Genomic DNA, 14,935 nt, shown 5'->3' with positions numbered 1-14,935 from the left:
TGTGTTGGTTTCTGCCATACATCAACGTGAATCAGCCTCAAGTATATGGATCAGCCACACATATATACATATGTCCTTCCCTCTTGAAGCTCCCTCCCATCTCCCACCCCATTCCACCCCTCTAGGCTGTCACAGAGCTGACACTGACATGCATATTAGCGATTAACTGCCTACATCTTGTCACCTCTGCACAGCTGTTAAAGTCCACTGCCTTTTTTTAAGTCCTCTAGCTCCACTGTGGTATGCCTGGAAGCAAGACTTCAGTCCTTATTTTCTTTGAAGAAAGAATTCAGCAAAGAGACCGAGATCGTGAAATGAGGGGACAGCATCTATCAGTAGGAAAGTACATGTGGATGAGCGTATGGACAAAAACTCAGAGTTACTCACAATGGGGGCTTAAGTTGCTTATATGGGGCAGTTTTCTGTCTCTGGCCAGTCGTCTCAATTGTGCCCATATTTGTTCTGACTCAGTGTCCTTTCTGATGTGCGCATGCATCTCTCGACCAAAATGAGTTCCAGCGTGAAGGTTTCTGGGAGGTTGGTATGATATATTATGGGCTGGCGACTCCTCCCTCATTTGATCCCTTCCGTACACTGAGGACCTCTTCTGCAAATGTCAGACTGAATTTTCACCTACTCAGGGCCCAGGGCTCCTGCTGGTATCTTGTGTTAGCAAACCAGTTGCAGCTGCTTAGCCCGGGGCCTGTTTATCTCCCACATCACCAAGATACTTCATCCAGACCAAGAGTGCTGGGGGAAGCAGGTGTCCTATTCCTCCAAGTACCCCACCCTGTGTTCTGAGGGTTTTGGGTGGACCCCCAAAGGCAGTGAGACCCCACAAAGATTGGAGGCTGCTCAGCTCACAGCTCACTTTGGAAAATCTTTCCCTGGAAGGAAGGCAGGGGGCTGGATTGGATGATCCTGGGCCCTCCCTCCTGAGAATCAACGGTGGGGCTGCCCCGAGAACAGGTCAACAGAGTACTTCTTCAAACTTCTTCCCTTTCTGGTGCAGGTCTGTTGACTGATACGTGAAACAGACCCCCGAGGCCAGGCAGGAAGCAGAGGAGGGAGCCTGAGGCAAAGGAGACAGAGGGAAATCCAGACCGAGATCAGAGACCGGAGCTCCAAGTGTCCCCAGCATCTCCATAAATCCAAGACCCCAACACCAGCCACAGCAGGAAGTGGTCCCTGGGGCTTTATGAACGAAATGAGTGGAGAAACACCTTGAAGCCTGTGAACAACTCCCACAGCCCAGGTCCAAGCCCTGCTAGAACCACAGACAGTCTTTGGCACTAGGAAGATAGATGGGCAACAAGAAGCTGCAGTCCCACAAACCTGCCCCACCACTCACCACCCCATACGTCGGGAGGGTCCCTCAGAGCCTTTGTGGGGCAGTGGGGAGTTAACTGTCAAGAGGCCTCTGGGATGGAAGCTCCTCAAGGCCTTGCCCCAGTTTAAGACAAAGAAATAGCTCTGCTCTCAGGGAGCCCCCGCTCCTAGGGGGAGACCCAGGCCCTACTAGGGGTCTGGGTGCATGGTCAGTCTTGCTCTTTAAGACACCTCAGGGCTCCTCCACGACTCCCTCCCCCAGGGCAGGGAGAGGCCAAGGGTGAAGACTCCTGAGTAAGAAGGGATACCAAGGACTGCCCTTCCAAGGACAGTGACTCAGAGGCAGGAAGAGGGGAGTGAGAAGCCCTCACCTGGCCTCGTGGGCTCAGCTGCCAGACTACTGGGAGACCCCAGGGACTTCGCGCACCCTCAGGTGCCACTACCCCCAGAAAAGCACCTTGGAAGACAGGCACCCATGGGGCAAAGTGGAGGTTCCCGGGGCCAAGAGTCCTGCAAATGCTGGTGGGGTCGGGGAGGAGGAATTAATGAATTCCTTGCCCAGAGCCCTGACTTCTTTCTGCCCGGAGCTCAAACGAGTTCAAACAGCGTTTGCAGGAAAGCACCCACTGCAGGTGCCCACTCTCCCTCTGGGCATGAGCCTTGGACACGTGCCAGCTGACTCTCCCAGAGCACCTGGCATTTCACACTGGCTGGTCTGCTGCCAGCCTGTCCTCCCAGACAGACCGTGAACTGCCTGAAGGCAGAGCCCAGCCTGGCTCTAGCTCCTCGGGGTGATTTGTGCAGAGCAGCAGACTCATGGTGGGTGTTTAAAAGTGGTGACTGGACAAATGACCTAGTAGGTACAGGATTTAAGGCTGATCATGTGCCCACACTTCCACCACCACCACACTCGATCGTGTACCCTCTTGGACCTTCCACAACCTCAGAACTAGTCTTGCAGCTTTCTTTCTTGACCACTGCTCCCATCCTTCAGTCATACCATAGCCAAAGGATCTTTCAAAGCTGTGTCATCACACGTCTTTAAACACTTGCTTCCCACTGCTCTTGGAATAAGTCTAAAATATCTAACCCAGTCAGCAAGGGCTGGCCCCTGGCTACCTCTCCAACCTCATCATTTTAAGCCCCATTCTTATGTACCATTGCTCCTACCTCAGGACCTTTGCACTTAAAGTTCCTTTCATTTGCCAGCTCTTTCTCTCTGCTTCACCTTCTTTCCCTGCCTATTTTCTATTGTCTTTGGATCTCAGATTAATTGTCTCCTTCTTAGAGAAGCCCTCCCTGATGTCCTAGAGGCAGTTTCCGCATTACAAATTCTCAAGGCAACCACAGCTTTTCCTTCATAGCATTTTTCACCATTTGTAATTATACATATGCAAGGTTCTTTCATCAATATCTATTTCCCTCCTGCCCCAAAGTCCATCAGCAGGATGTACCCACTCTCCAGCCCCAACTGAGGGACACCTGACCTAGAAATGCTCTGCACCCCTGGAGGCTGAGATTTAGGAAGTACTTGGCCCAAGAGGTTAGCCAGCCCCACCCCATGCCAAAGGTGTGGAGAAGAGGAACTGGAGGCGGGGAGGCATGCATATTCACCGAAAGAGAAAGCTGAGGAATATTTAGAGAGGGAGATAAGGTGCTCAAAAAGCAGGAAATGAGCTTGGGGAGCTGTTGGCTTGAGGCAGGGCAGTTTAGAATGAAGGTTGCAGATCAAAGCCACAGGAAGTGGGCTGGTTTTTTCAGTAACGGAAGAATCAGATCAAAGCCACACTTTCCTGTCTGGGTGGGGTAGGCAATTCATTCACTTATTCATATGTATTTGTTCATTATCATAGGTCATTCAACAAATATTGATGGAGCACCTTTTTCTGTGCCAGGCCCTGGGGCTACAGTGATGAATCACACTGGATTGGACCCCTATCCTCCTGAATTTACAAGCATCCTGCTTAGTGTCCAGACCAGTTTTTAAGTGGCAAACTTGCAGTCCATTTAGTGAGTCATAGTCAGCATTTAAAAAAAAAAATACAGAATGGAATGGAATGGGATAGGATAGGATGGGATCGAAAATATCACTGTACCCTGTATAGTAAGGGAAAGCACTGTTTCGATTATATATGCATTTATGTGAACTGGGTACCAGCATAAAATGTTTTTCTTACCATGGGTCATGATCAAAAAGGTTTGTGAAATGCCAGTCTAAAATAAGCATTATTAAACTAATCCCATAAGCCCATAACTAAAGTTTGTGATAGTGATAAGGAGCAGGCAGGATGGAGTGCAACAGAAAATAGAATAGTACCACCCAATCTGGTCTAGGCTGGAGAGGGGTGGTCAGGGAAGATTTCCCAGGGAAGAAGATGCTGCAGGGAGGAGAAGGAGAAGGAAGGGGTAGAGGATGGGGGAGAGGGAGAAGCTGATAAATAGGCTTATCTTGAGAAGCCCAGCGTAGGGCAGAGGTGAGACAGGCAGAGAGAACTGTTAGGGGAAGCACACTGATTGAAACCGCCCACCCTGGCCAGGCACCATAGTAACCATTTGCATGAGTTGTTTTATGACAGGAGATCCTGATAAGGAATACGGAACTAATAAGCCACCACCAGCTGGAAGAGTTCGGGAAAGGTCGAGAGGAGACACTGCCTGTCCGTCCACTTCCCAGAATCCCTCTCGCTAGCATCCATCTTGGCTGAGTGATGCGTGCGCCACCAGGAAAGACTGAATTAGAATGATTGGCCAAAGACCACCCGGAAACTAATCCTATCACCATAAAACCCACGAACTGCGGCAGAGCAGTTCTCCTGGGTTCCCTCACCCTCCTGCTCTCCACCCAGGTGCCCTTTCCCAATAAAATCTCTTGCTTTATCAGCACATGTGTCTCCTCGGACAATTCATTTCCGAGTGTTAGACAAGAGCCCAGTCTCGGGCCCTGGAAGGTGTCCCCCTTCCTGCAACAGAACCACATGGGCCATCTGAGAGGAAGGAGTGTGGGAAATCTAAGGGAAGGAAAGAAGACAGCAGAGGGGAAGGTGGTGTAACATAAGGATGGAGAAGTAGGAAGGTGCCTTGTGGGGCTTGTTGAAGAGTTTGGCCTCTGAAAGGCATTGCGAAGTCACTGATGGGTTTATTCATTCCTGTATTCAACAGCAGCTTGCCAGGCCATGCCTTGACCTGGCTGTCCTGGTGCTGGAGACACAAAGGCACCTGCAAGCCACTTCCAGGCCAGTTGGGAGTCAAGCCAGGCAGGAAGTGGTCAAGGCAGACTCTCATCCCAGTTGAATAAAATTGACATCTTGGGCTGGGTTCCCCTATGGCAGACTCTGCGACAAGAATGTGCATGCCAGGACTTCCAGGGTAGTCCATTGCTTAGGACGCCATGCTTCCACTGCATGGGACGTGGCTTTGATCCCTGGTCGGGGAACTGAGATCCTGCATGCCTCTGGGCATGGCCGAAATAAAAGCATGTGCACATCATGCACCCTAATGTTCACTGCGGCGCTATTTACAATAGTAAAGACGTGGAAGCAACCTAAATGTTCATCGACGGAGAAATGTACAAAGCAGATGTGCTGTGCTGTGCTTAGTCACTCAGTCATGTCCGACTCTTAGCGGCCGCATGGACTGTAGCCCACCAGGCTCCTCTGTCCAGGGGGATTCTCCAGGCAAGAATACTGGAGTGGGTTGCCAAGCCCTCCTCCAGGGAATCTTCCCAACCCAGGGATCAAACCCAGGACTCCCACATTGCAGGCGGATCCTTTACAGTCTTAGCCACCAGAGACCCAAAGAAGTCATAGTACATACATATACATGTACATAAATAGTACATATATGTACATGCATATATATAGTACCTATATATATAATGAAATATTGCTCAGCCATTAAAAAAAGAACAAAATAATGCCATTTGCAGCGACATGGACAGACCTAGAGGGTATCATACCAAGTAAAGTAAGACAGAGAAAGACAAATTTCATATGATATCACTCATATCTGGAATCTAAGTTTTTAAAAATGATACAAATAGACTTATTTATAAGACAGAAACCGACACAGATTTCGAAAACAGACTTCCGGTTACCAAAGGGGAAACATGAGGGGGAGGGAAAAATTAGGAGTTTGGGATTAACATACACACACTATTATATATAAAATAACCAACAAGGGCTTGCTGTATAGCACAGGGAATTTTATTCAATATTCTATAATAACCTATATTGAAAAGAATCTGAAGGAGAATGAATTCTGTATATATATAACTGAATCACTTTGCTGTGCACCTGAACTAACACAACATTGTAAACCAACTATACTGCAATTAAAAAAAAAAAAATGGGCATACCAATCACTTCCTTGAGGGGTGACCCCAGAAAGGACTGACGGGAAAATGGGAAAAAGTGACACAGAGAAGGGAGGAGCCAATAGAGGGGGGTTAACAAGCCCCTCCCACCAGTGCCCTTCAGAAGACCACAAGGAACGTACCTTCCTAAGGGAGAAGAGCTGTGGTTTTCATCACTCAGATCTCATCTGTCACTGCTGAGGATGCTCCTGGGGACACTCCTGGCCTGTCCCTCACACAGGCCAGGCCCGCTTCTGCTGCAGAGAAAGCCATCTGGAAGAGCTACAGGGTTGTAGTGCCAAGGGGATATGGACAGGGCACTGACCGTTTCTGCCAAAATCAACCTGTACCACTTCCAGAGCATTCTGTGGTCCCTTAACTCATCTGCATTTGATTTAGGGTGATGACCTCAAAATCTCCCCAGTTTTAACTTTTCCTCTGGCCACCAAACCTTTATATCAACCAACCATCACCCAGACATCTCCCTTTGGATGTCCTACAAGCCCCTCAAATCATCAGATCCTAAACTTAATTCATCTGACTCTCCCCCACCCACAAACCTGCACCTCCAGTTTCCCTACTGAGATTAAGGGAGTCCCAGTCACCCAAGCCAGAAACCAACTCCCACACCACCAACTGCCTGCAACCAGCCCCTCAATCCTACCACTTCTTGGTCCTCTCCATCCCTCCCAGTCTGAGGATGCCTCATCCCTTTCACCCAGATCCCCACATTGGCGCCTTGGCTACCTTTCACAACCCCATTGGGCCATCCTTAATGCAGCCCAGGCCAACTTTCCAAAACACAGATTTGGCTGGGTGTGTCCCGGATAGAAATCCTTGCTGCCTCCCCCACTGCCCTGAGGATGAAGTCAAACACTTCTGTGCGGTATAAAGGCTTCCACATCCCTCCTAGTCAGTTTCAAGTCCCACACCACCATGCCTGCCACCCCAACTCATACGCTCCAACTATTCTAAACTATTCCTAATTGCCTTGACACATATCCATTCCTTTGCACTCGCTAAACCAACTCTCTAAACTCAACATCCTTTGCTTTGTCCATCTGGCAAAAAATCCTTTCAGTCTCAGCTCAACTCTGCCTCCTCAAGAAAACCCATCCTGGTTCCCTCCACGCTCCCACTGTACCTTACACATCTTCCTTCAGAGCAAGAACATCATGAAATAGTGAAACCGTCATTGTTAACCGCAGATCTGCTTCCCCTGTGAGCTCCTTGAGGGCAAGGAAATAAAATTTCATCTTTGTTTTCTCCAACTCTTAGCACACAGACTGCTCCCAGAAAATCCCCCATAAATATTGGTCAACCAATGATGTGACCAGGTTCAGGTGACATTACTGGACAGAAACTGGACTCTCTCCTGCCTTCATGTCAACCCAGGTGACACAGACCTGTTGAGATGAAATAACATAAAGTGGCTCTTCATTTCCCCACACAGGGCTGAACCTTGTCTGCAGGACCCAGACTTGTCACAACAGTGGGGACAGGGTGCACCGAGGCAGCCACACTCTCTCAGTACCAGAAGCAGGATCAGACCAACAGACAGGCTTTGAACCTGGGCAGAGCAAGGAGTTTCTGTCCCACCAGACACTACAGACAGTCTTGGCTTCAGGGCCTCTGAGCTCTACCCATGTGGGCCAAATGGCCAGTGAGTATTGGGGGATAGCTCTGCCTTCTGGTGGGTGACTCAGGACAAGTTGCCTCCTCTCCCTGGGCCTCAATTTACCCTTCTGTAAAGTGGCAGCTTGAAACAGGTCCGCACGTGCCATGTGCCAAGTCGCTTCCATTGTGGCTGACTCTTTGCAACCCCATGGACTGTAGCCCACCAGGCTCCTCTGTCCACGGTATTCTCCAGGCAGGAATACTGGAGAGAGTTGCCATACCCTTCTCCAGAGGATCTTCCTGACCCAGGGATCAAACCCAAGTCTCCTGCAGTTCCTGCACTGCAGGTGGGTTCTTTACCACTGAGCCACTGTGGGAGGCCTGAAGCAGGTCCATTCCAGCTCAAAAACACTATGATTTGGGGAATTCCCTGGTGGTCCAGTGATTAGGATGTTGCACTTTAACTGCTGAGGGTACAGGTTCAATTCTTGGTCAGAGAACTAAGATCTCACACACTGTGTGGTCCAGCCAAAAAAAAAAAAAATTTTTTTCAAAAAAAATATATATACTATAATTTGGACTATAATCTCCTCAAGAAACAAGTCTGAGGGCCAAGAAAGGGACCAGTGACATGATGTGGAAAGCACACATAATTCAGGGGTGGCTGCCCTCTGCCCAGCCTCTGCCCTTGGTCCCTATAGCCCGAGGTGCGTCTCTTTGCCTTCCACAGTTTTCTTATCTATTAAAGAGAAGAAAGGCTCCACGAGTTTGCTGAGAGGAGAAATGCTATGAAGGATATAAAGTGTCTGCCGCACTGCTAGACCCCTAACTGAGGCCATAAATCGATGTGGTTCCCTTCCTCTGGTTCTAGAAGTCGCCTGTGGATGTCGGGTGCCTCCCAGTTCAGCCTGCAGAGCCCAAGACCAGCTCACCTCCTTCCCTCCCTGCCTCGCCCCGAGTTGCATCTTTGGCTTCCTTCACCGCCAAGCTCAGCTCCTTGCCCACAGCTGGCAGAGGACCCGAGTGGCCAGGTGAGTGTGGTCAGCCACTGACATGACCACCCAAGAGCCCAGAACCAGAGTGGCAGGACCTGGAGCCACACCAAGGTCCAGGGCCTCCAAGCCCCATATGCCTGTCATAAAACAGCAGACCCCTGTGTGACACAGGTTCACCGGCTCACTGCCCACCCGCTATCCAGCCACCCTCCCTCTGTCCCCAGGTGACCCCAGCACATTCCTGTGGTTTGGGGTTTGCTGGTGGTGGCGACCAAAGTCTTGGCCCCTTCCCATCGGCAAATGGGGAGGGGTCTCCAGGGGCCAAATTCTTTTTCAAATGAGATTCTCGTGGTTTCCTCAGCTGAGGCGTCTGCGGGGCAGAGAACAAACAATGTGGAATTAAATTTCTCTGGAAAATAGGCCCTGCAAGTGAAGATCTAAGCGTCTCCTTGGGCATGGGGCCGAATTCGCCTGGTGCCAGGCTGGACTCCCACTGCCTTCCAGGCCCTAGGGTTGAGCAACCCCAGCTCCCGAGGCCGTGAACCCCTGCCCCCACCAGCAGCCACCCCACCCTGTGTGACCTCAGAACTGTCACCAGAGAAGGGCTCCGGCTTCTACTGGGTTCATCTGGGGACCCCTGACCAGAGACAATTGGAAACCCCGAAACAGGAGCATCCTCCCCAGATAGGGCCACACCAGCTGTGTCTGCTGCCGGCACCACCACGGAGCAGAATTTGGGGATCAGGTTGCAAAGACAAGGGGAGGTGGTGAGACTGGCTGTCTCCCTGGGTCCCCAGGCCTCAACAGCATATTCTAGAGTGACAGACCCCAAGAGTCACAGAGGAGAAATAAACAAAGAGGCAGAACAACCAGCTGACTTGCCCCAACCACCAGCCCGTTACCATCTTGGATCCTGGCAGAAAGGCCCCTGTACATGTGGTCTATCCATGCAATGGGATACTATTCGGCCATAGGAAGGCATGAAGTGCTGATTCCTGCAACCACATGGATGAACCTTGAAATCATTATGCTAATTGAAAGAAGCCAGTCACAAAAGACCATGTAGTGTATGATTCCATTTATAACAAAGACCCAAAATAGGTAAATCCATAGAGACAGAGCACAGTTTAGTGGTTGCCAGCCCCTGGAGGAGGGAGAGATAGGGAGTGGCTGCTTAATGGGTCTGGAAGTTTCCTTTTGGGGTAATGAAAGTGTTCTGGAAATAAAGGGTGTGTCTGCACAACATTGTGAATATATCAAATGCCAGTCATGGTATACTTTATATGTATTTTAACACACTAAAAGGAGACAAGAAAGGCCCTTGCCCTGGGTCCTCAGCTATAGAGCAAGCCTGCTCTGGCCACCCCAGGGGAAGGAGGAGTCAGAAGGTCCTAGTGGATGTTCCCACCAGAACCACGGCCTCCCTTCTAGACCACACTTGGCACACAAAGGGCAATTGCATTTCCTGCCTAAACTGCCCTGAGATTTCTCCAGGTTCCCTTTCCCAAAGGCAAACCACACCCTGGGCCCCAGGGGCAGGCAAGGGACAAATGTTTGCAAGGGAGTTAATGGAATTTAGCTCATCCAGCCAAGGTTCCCCACCCCTCCTGGTGCTGGACTGAGCCAGGAATGACAGAAGAAGAGGGCTCAGACCACAGACCAGGGGCTGGAACCCAGGGGCCAGGCCTCTGAGGACAGCTACCTGCTGGCACAGAGCTCCAAGTCATCAGAGAATTACAAGTTTGACCCTGGCCTTCAAGGTCATTATGAAGATATATATGTCAAAATAAATGGGTAGACAGTATTTGATTACCAGTTTGTAAGCTTGACTTTTGGCTTTGGAATATTTAGATTGTGGTATTCATCGTCTGTATTTGTCTTCTGTTGCAGTATAACAATTGACCGCAGACTGAGTGGCAAAAACACCCATTTATTAACTCATAGCTCAGCGGCCAGAAGTCTGTGTGGGTTCGACTGGGTTCTCTGCCTCCACAAAGCCAAACTCAATATGGGCTCTTATCAGGAGGTTCTGGGGAAGAATCCACTCCCAGACTTGTTCCGATTGTTAGCAGAATCCAGTTCCTTGTAGTTGTAGGACTGAGGTTCCCATTTCCTTGCTGGCTATCAGCTGATAGATGCTTTTGAGTGAAATCCTTCATGTGCTTTGAATCTCCCTAACTTCCTATCTGCTACCAGAAAGAAGAAAACACTTTCCTTATAAAGGGCTCATCTAATTTGGTCAGACTCATCTAATTAATCTCCGTATTTTAAGGCCAACTGACTTGGGACTTTATATCTGCACAATTCCTTCATGGAAGACCTAGATTGGTATTTGACTGAGTAACCAAGGGATATTAAAAAGTAGAGACATTATTTTGCCGGCAAAGGTCCATCTAGTCAAAGCTATGGTTTTTCCAGTAGTCATGTATGGATGTGAGAGTTGGACTACAAAGAAAGCTGAGCGCCGAAGAATCGATTCTGTTGAACTGTGGTGATGGAGAAGACTCTTGAGAGTCCCTTGGACTGCAAGGAGACCAAACAAGTCAATCCTAAAGGAAATCAGTCTTGAATATTCATTGGAAGGATTGATGCTAAAGTTGAAACTCCAAAACTTTGGCCACCTGATGGGAAGAACTGACTCATTGGAAAAGACTCTGATGTTGGGAAAGACTGAAGGCAGGAGGAGAAGGGAAAGACAGAGGATGAGATGGTTGGCTGTCATCACCAACTCGATGGACATGAGTTTGGGCAAGCTCCAGGAGTTGGTGATGAACAGGGAGGCCTGGCATGTGGCAGTCCACGGGGTCGCAAAGAGTAGGACACGACTGAGTGACTGAACTGAACCGAACCAGAGGATGGGGTCTTGGGATAGGGGCATGCTCAGAATTCTACCTACCACTGCCTCCATTTGAAATCTTCCCCCAGGCCTTGAAAATGTTAGAGGTGCCTATTCCAGCCACACATGTCCAGCTCTTACTACCTCAGGATTTAACTCACCAGAACTCTGCTTAACCTAGAGGAAGCATGGCCCATGTCTGTAGTCCGAATATGATCCTTTCTCCTTCAAGGGCCTGACGAAATGCTACCTCCCCCGTGAAATCTTTAACTAGAGCCTCAGGCAGAATTAATCTCCCCCAGAGAGCCCTTTGGGGCTTCCCTGATTGCTCAGCGCATAATCCACCTGCAATGCAGGAGACACAGGTTCAATCCCAGAGTCAGAAAGATCTTCTGAAGAGGCAAGGGCAACCCACTCCAGGATTCTTGCCTGAAAAATCCCATAGACAGAGGAATCTGGTGGGCTACAGTCCAAAGGAACACAAAGAGTCGGACACAACTGAGCGACTAAGTATGCACAGAGAGCACTTTGCTAGCACCTCCCTTCTAGGGCACATCTCAGCCTGCCTTGGGGTACAGCTGAGAGCTCTGGTCCTCTTTCTAGTCACCCATAAGACCAGGAGCCACCTGGGCAGGGCCCATCAGACCTGGCCACTGTGCCAGGCCCAGCAGGGACCCAGCGAGAAGAATCAAATGCCAACCCTGCCTTGGAGGATCCTTCACAATCCAGCAGGGCCAACAAACCTAGTGTGCCCATCACTGTCCATACCTTCCAAATACCCTGCGAAGTGCACATACTCACAGGTGAGGAAACTGGGCCACAGGAACATCCATGAATTTTCCCAGAATCTCATGGCCCGTCTATGGGAGAAATCGGGAGTCCACCTCCCGGGACTAACCTTATAACTCCCACGGTAAAAAATCTTAAAGAATTCAAGGGACCTCCCTGGTGCTCTAGTGGTTAAGATTCCATGCTGCCAATGCAAGGGGTGCGGGTTTGATTCCTAATCAGGGAACTAAGTTCCCACATGCCAGGTGACACAGTCAAAAGATTTTTTTCTTTTTTAATTTTTTAAAAAAATCTTAATGAATTTGAGAATTCTTTAAGAGGTTATGACTCTGCATTTTCACTGCCACGGGCCCATGTTCAATCCCTAATGGGGGAACTAAGATCCCACAAGCGTTGTAGTGCCACAAAAAAAAAAAAAAAAAAAAAAATTCAAGCCCCCTGACTTCTCTTCTGGGGTCAGACACTGTTAATTGGGCTGCCACCTGCAGTACCCACTCCAGTGTTTCTGTGGCTTCACATATAAAGTTGTCTTTCTCACACAGGTGCAATGGGCGTAGGCTCTGCTCCTTGTAGTTCTGCAGGGACTCAAACCCCTTCCAGCCCACTGTAGGGAGGGCCTTGCCATCCTCCCCTGGGTCCTCCACACCCAGCCACGGGACAGGGAAGAGAGTGAGGTCAGACCAGGACGTGGCCTGGTTTACATTTCTTCAGCTACATTCCACTGACCAGAGCTCAGCCCATGGCTCCGACTGCCTGCAGGGGAGATTGGGAACTATAGTGTCACTATGTGCCCAGGAAGGAAAGGAATTGAATTGGAAGGACACAGGGGTGTGGCCCTGAATGCCACGCCCTTTGGCCACACAAGGCTCCAAAGGTGCTGTATGTCAAAGGCTGCCTGGTCCCATCAGGACCACAGAGCTAAGCTCAAGAAGTAAAGACAGAGTGGGCACACCAGTAGGAACTGGGGGACTGTGAGAGCACAGAGCATCTCTTAGTTACCCCCCCCACCCCCCCCGCCCCCCCCCCCCCCCCCTGCCAGGCTCAGCAGGAGGCCTTGCTCATCTGACAGCTCACCTTGGGCCTAGGGCTATGTGGGATCACCAGCAGCAGCCACCTCCTCCCTGAGCTGGCCAGGGCCCCATTCTCCAGGCCAGGCCCTGGACAGATGGTCCAGCAGCTTGGTCGTTGCTACCCTGGCCAAGAGTAGGACACAGGCACTGATGTCCCCAGGAGTAACCCCACTCTGCCCCCCACCCACTGCCAAGGAAGATGGGCAGGCCTGAGGTTGGTGAGCCCCTGGGCTGTCTGGGTTTGGATAGTGATGGCACTAGTGATAAATAACCCACCTGCAATGTAAGAGACACGGGAAATGCAGGTTCAAACCCTGGTTCAGGAAGATCCCCTGAGGGCATGGCAACTCACCCCAGTATTCTTGCCTGGAGAATCCCATGGACGGAGGAGCCTGGCAGGCTGCAGTCCATGGGGTTGCCAAGAGTCGGACACAACTGAGGGACTAAGCATACACGTCTGCTTTAACCCTAAGGTGTAAGAAACACCAAATTGTGTTCCAAAGTCAAGGACAAAATGTTTGGTTTAGAGAAGACACGTGACTTAGCTCTGGTCAGATTGATGCAGACTCTGTCTGTCGTGAGAGAGGAAAGGGTGGGAAAGGAATAGGGTGTTATGATCAGAAGCTTGTTCACACCTACTCTTGGGCCCAGCCAGTGTGCTCCCCAGAGAGCAATGTAGAGCAGATGCCAAGGTCCCAGCCCTAGGCCCCAAGAAGACAGAGGACAGGTATTCCTGAGACTGCAGGACCCAGTGCAATGGGGCTGAGGCTGCAGTAACCACTCTGCCTCTTTGGGCGTTGGAGGGAGGCCCAGGAAAGCAAGGACCTAAGTCTCTTACTACCCCTCTGACTCTCTTATTACCCCCTCCCAGCCCAAGCCTCAGGTGAGCCATCAGTCCAGGGAGACCTGACCACCACAAGGTAACCGACTGATCCATGGGTATGTGGGAAGAAAATCTTAGAATTCAACATACATGCGTCCACATGTATTTCTATCTAAAAAGAAAGAAAATAATTCAGCTCTACTAATATTCAACATAAAAATTGGCCCAGTGCTCGCTTCGGCAGCACATATGCTAAAATTGGAACGATACAGAGAAGATTAGCATGGCCCCTGCGCAAGGATGACACGCAACTTCGTGAAGCGTTCCATATTTTTGTACAGCCACTATGGAAAACAGTGTGGAGATTTCTTAAAAAGCTGGAAATAGAACTGCCATATGACCCAGCAATCCCACTTCTGGGCATACACACCAAGGAAACCAGATCTGAAAGAGATACGTGCACCCCAATGTTCATCGCAGCACTGTTTATCATAGCCAGGACATGGAAGCAACCCAGATGCCCATCAGCAGATGAATGGATGAGGAAGCTGTGGTACATATACACCATGGAATATTACTCAGCCATTAAAAAGAATTCATTTGAATCAGTTCCAATGAGATGGATGAAACTGGAGCCCATTATACAGAGCGAAGTAAGCCAGAAAGATAAAGACCATTACAGTATACTAACACATATATATGGAATATAGAAAGATGGTAACGATAACCCTATATGCAAAACAGAAAAAGAGACTCATGTATAGAACAGACTTGTGGACTCTGGGAGAAGGCGAGGGTGGGATGTTTCAAGAGAACAGCATAGAAACATGTATATTATCTAGGGTGAAACAGATCACCAGCCCAGGTTGGATGCATGAGACAAGTGCTCGGGCCTGGTGCACTGGGAAGACCCAGAGGGATCGGGTGGAGAGGGAGGTGGGAGGGGGGACCGGGATGGGGAATACATGTAAATCCATGGCTAAATCATTTCAATGTATGACAAAACTACTGTAATGATGTAAAGTAATTAGCCTCCAACTAATAAAAATAAATGGAAAAAAAAAAAATTGGCCCAGGCACCCCCGCTATTTTGACCGATCATGTCCCCCACATTAGTCAATGTCT

At 49.7% G+C, this 14,935-nt stretch overlaps 1 non-coding gene across 1 annotated transcript; it reads left to right on the top strand.

Moving 5' to 3' along the window:
* The first annotated feature begins 14,038 nt into the window (after positions 1-14,038).
* LOC139039360 (U6 spliceosomal RNA) lies at positions 14,039-14,145 on the top strand. Its single transcript, XR_011492666.1, has one exon. It is a non-coding gene; the product is annotated as a U6 spliceosomal RNA (small nuclear RNA).
* The last annotated feature ends 790 nt before the right edge of the window (positions 14,146-14,935 follow it).

This window comes from Odocoileus virginianus, chromosome 17 (genome assembly GCF_023699985.2).
Source record: "Odocoileus virginianus isolate 20LAN1187 ecotype Illinois chromosome 17, Ovbor_1.2, whole genome shotgun sequence".
Lineage (NCBI taxonomy): Eukaryota > Metazoa > Chordata > Mammalia > Artiodactyla > Cervidae > Odocoileus > Odocoileus virginianus.
Note: the sequence above shows the minus strand (reverse complement) of the source record. Positions and strands in the feature narration are given on the sequence as shown.